The sequence below is a fragment of the Nomascus leucogenys genome, unplaced genomic scaffold (genome assembly GCF_006542625.1).
Source record: "Nomascus leucogenys isolate Asia unplaced genomic scaffold, Asia_NLE_v1 001699F_27297_qpd_obj, whole genome shotgun sequence".
Taxonomy (NCBI): Eukaryota; Metazoa; Chordata; class Mammalia; order Primates; family Hylobatidae; genus Nomascus; species Nomascus leucogenys.
Genome location: NW_022097554.1, coordinates 1 through 4,488, shown reverse-complemented (window position 1 = coordinate 4,488; position 4,488 = coordinate 1). Strand labels below are relative to the sequence as shown.

General features: G+C 38.9%; 1 non-coding gene across 1 annotated transcript; it reads right to left on the bottom strand.

The window, feature by feature from the left end:
- Positions 1-900: 900 nt before the first annotated feature.
- TRNAK-UUU lies at positions 901-973 on the bottom strand. The gene has a single exon. It is a non-coding gene; the product is annotated as a tRNA-Lys (tRNA).
- Positions 974-4,488: the final 3,515 nt, after the last annotated feature.

The window sequence follows — 4,488 nt, the reverse complement described above, 5'->3', positions numbered from 1 at the left end:
CCCACTGTTAGGCAAATTGGTTTTCTTTATAGGAAAGGTGTTTTGTCTCTTTTGTTGCTTTCAATATCTCTTTATCTGTTTTTAGAGTTTAGAAATTTTGATTGATTTTGCTTTCAGTCAACCGTTGAAGGAGATTCTTCTCTAAAAAGTACATCAAAATGCAAATCTCCAGGTCAACAATCTCTAAAATAGTTTAGATTTCTGTATTCTGGTGTTTGGAAAACAAGTTCACCAAGGCAATCCCTTAGGGCTGGTAATTTCATGATGTAAATCATTTCACATTTGTAAAGCATAAGGTAGCAAAGTTTTAGTCACTGCACAAACAAGTATCTGAACCCCTTCCTGTGTTTAATTGGTATAAACTATCTAGGGCGGCAGTGCCCCACCTTTTTGGCACCAGAGACCGTTTCATGAAAGACAATTTTTTACATGGATGAGGGAGCGGGGGCTGGGGGGATGATTGGGGATGATTCAAGCACATTAGATTTATTGTGCACTTTATTTATATTGTTATTACATTGTAATATGTAATGAAATAAGTATCCAACTCACCGTAATGTAGAATCACTGGAAGCCTTGAGTTTGTTTTCCTGCAACTAGACGGTCCCATCTGGCAGTGATAGAAAAGAGTGACAGATGATCAAGCATTAGATTCTCATAAGGAGCCCACAATCTAGATCCCTTTCATGTGCAGTTCACAATAGGGTTTGGGCTTCTATGAGAATCTGATGCCTCTGCTTACCTGGGAGGCAGGGGAGCTCAGGTGGTCATAAGAGCTATGAGGAGTTGGTGTATAAGTAGAGATGAAGCTTCGCTGGCTCTCCTGCCATGCTGCCTGGTACCTGGTCTGTGTACTGGAGATTGGGGACTCCTGATCTAGAGTAAAATAGATAAAGAGTTCGCCTGAACAGGGACTTGAACCCTGGACCCTCAGAGTAAAAGTCTGATGCTCTGCCAGCTGAGATATCCAGGTACTCACTCATTTTTTTCCACGGAGTATCTAATCTAGATTTCTTCATTTGTTCCGTTCATTTTATGTTTCATGTTGCAATTTGTAAATCACGTTACTTGAATTCTCCTCATTTCGAAGACCCTGTTTAAGAGAGACATTATAATCGCTAGGAACATTTTCCTTTTCTCTTTTAAACATCTCCTTTCTGTAGATTTTCGTAACCTGAGATGGGGCGTCTTCTACGCAAAGCACTGCAGAGTTGCTAGATACAGAGGGTTTCATTCTCGCCAATTAGCTGCAACCTAAACTTCTGGAGGCAATAGTAGAGCTACTTTTGTTCGTAATCCTCAGTATTATCCTGTATGTCTTTCTTGCAGGCTTTGCAGGCAGAGGGGAAGAGAGACGAAGGAGGAAGGATTTGGAAGATGCAAGAGAACATTCCATAATGGACCCCTTTCTGTTGGTAGATGAAACTGGCCAGCCAGGCATCACGTTGGCAAAGTGGACTCAGACCCGCTGTCTGGCTGCCCAGAGGGGGAAAACCTTGTGTAACAGTGTCTTTTGGTTTAGCATTCAGTGCCACTTTTGCTGGTCACAGTCTGAAGGTTTTAGAAATAGTGATGTTAAACACAGCAAGACTTTTTCTGCCAGATATTCATTCTCCAAACACCGATAGACAAAGGCAGTAATTAATAATGGATATTTTCTTTCTTTTTTCCTTGCTTTATTTTTAAATATATTTTTCCTTCATCTATGGTCTTTTAAAAATTTTTAATTTTTTATGGGTGTATAATATATATATGTGTTGTATATATATATGATACATGGGATATTTTAATGCAGGTATACAATGTGTAATAATCATATTAGGAAAACGAAGCATCCATCAGCTCAAACACCTTATCATTTTCTCTTTCTTTCTTCTTCTTCTTCTTCTTTTCTTTCCCTTCTTCTTCTTCTTCTTCTTCTTCTTCTTCTTCTTTCTTCTTTTTCTTCTTCTTCTTTCTTTTCTTCTTCTTCCTTTCTTTCTTCTTCTTTTTCTTCTTGTTCTTCTTTCTTCTTCTTCTTCTTTCCTCTTCTTCTTCTCTCTTCTTCTGCTTCTCCTTTTTTTTTTTGACACAGAGTATCACTCTGTCACCCAGGCTGGAGAGCAGTGGCATGATCTCGGCTCACTGCAAGCTTCGCCTCCCAGGTTCACGCCATTCTCCTGCCCCAGCCTCCCGAGTAGCTGGGAGTACAGGTGCCCACCACCATGCCTGGCTAATTTTTTTGTATTTTTATTAGAGACGGGGTTTCACCATGTTAGGCAGGATGGTCTCGATCTCCTGACCTCGTGATCCGCCTGCCTCAGCCTCCCAAAGAGCTGGGATTACAGGTGTGAGCCACCGAGCCCCGCCAACACCTTATCATTTCTTTGTGTTACAGACATTCCAGTTATAATCTTTGAGTTATTTTTAAAGGTACAATAAATTTTTGTTGACTGTAATCACCCTGTTGTGCTATCAAATGATACATCTTATTCATGCTAACTCTATTTTTATATCCATTAACCATCTCACTGCCCCTCCAATGCCCTTTCCAGCTCTAGTAACCATCATTCTACTCTCTGTCTCCATGAGTTCAATTGTTTTATTTTTGGCTTCCACAAACGAGAGAGAATATGTGAAGTTTTACTTTCTGTGCATTCCTTAACATGCATAGACTTTTACATAACATAATGTCCTCTAGTTTGTGAAGGAAAAGTTACATATTAAATTTGAACTCAGTTGAACATGGACACAAACAATGGTCACCAAATCCTGGAACATGTTGTATGAGCCCCTTGAGGTGTTCATCCAGTGCTGTTGCAGAGAAATCTCTATTTCAATCTATTCCTATATGTTAGTTATTGAAAAACAGCAGACAATCGCAAAAAAAGCTGACGTTTTCGTGTTCCTTGAGCCCAGTCTCGAAGGGCCCTCGTGACTGGGCCTCATGCCAAACAACTTGTTACAAAAAGAGCTAGGGTCCCAGACCGCACCAAAGCTTCATGAGACCTCTCTTCGTCTGTGCACAGACGAGTGGCCAACTCTGGAACCCGGGCTGTTGCTTCCCGGTCTGGTGATGAATCTTTCATAGTCTGGTGAGTGTGTGTATATATATATATATATATATATATATATATATATGTATATTTCCCTTCTCCCACTCCCATTGCAATTTGCTTATTATATCATTTGTTTATTATATCTGCATTGCCATTTACGTGGGATAAAGGTTATTTATCCTTAAAGGTATTGTGTGTGTGTCTTTTCTTCTCCCCCCTTGCGTTTCCCGCACAGAACATAGTTCCATCCACTTTGCAAATGAACAGATCTCATTCTTTGCATGGCTGAGTAGTACCCCGTTGTGTATACATACCACATTTACTTTATTCATTTATCTGTTGATGGGCACTTAGGATGCTTCCCAATCTTGGCTATTGTGAATAGTGCTGCAATAAAGATGAGAGTGTAGATATCTTTTTGATATACAAATTTCCTTTCTTTTGGGTACACGCCTAGCAAGGGCATTGCTGGAATATATGGTAAATTTTTATTTTTCTGAGGAACCTCCATACTGTTCTCCACAGCGGTTGTACTAATTTACATTCCTACCAAGAGTGTACTAGGGTTCCCCTTTCTCCACATCCTTGCCTGTCTTTTGGATGAAAGTCATTTTAACTTGGGTGAAATAATATTTCATTTTAGTTTTGATTTGCATTTATTCGATGATCAATTGTCTTGAGCATCTTTTCATACATCTATTTGCCATTTGTATGTCTTCTTTTAAAAGACACATAGACAAAAGAATTGCAAATAGATATATGAGTAGAAAACCTTTATTTGCTGAGTTTTCTTTATCCTTTCCTTTCACAGTAGCCCCCACCCCCAACACACCACCAACACACACACACACACACGTCAGGTTAATAACCAGACCATAAAGGGCTTCAAACCTTAGTTCTTTCTGTGTGAGAGAGTGAACGTTTGTTGTACACTCGATCACACCTCACAGGAAATGCTGAGTTTTCCAAACTCTAAAGTTAAGAAGATTATTAGGGTCATGCATTACGGGTTTTTGTAAAATGGCTACAGTAGCTACATTGGGAGATTCTTTGTCTAAAAGTCTAATACATCCCCCGGTTTGATTCAGAGCTTGGCAGGTTGTCTGGTTTTATCTAAATAAATAAATAAATGCTATTTTTTTCAAAGCTCAATTATAGAAGCCTTTATCTACAGACACCCTCCTCCATCCATTTCCTCAGTGAAATTATCTAGACAGACTGATATAGTGACATTAAGAATGTCATGCTTTCAAATCTCTCTTGGATTCCTCACAAAATACTTTTGTTAGAAATATTTAAAATGTTTAAAGGAATCTTGCCTGGAACACTTCAGATAAAAATCAAAAGTCACCAGAGAAAATATTGAAAGGCTTTGGAGAGGAAATTGTATCACTGGTATAAACAAACATTTTATACAATTTAATAGCTTCTTAGTATTATTCTTTCAAAT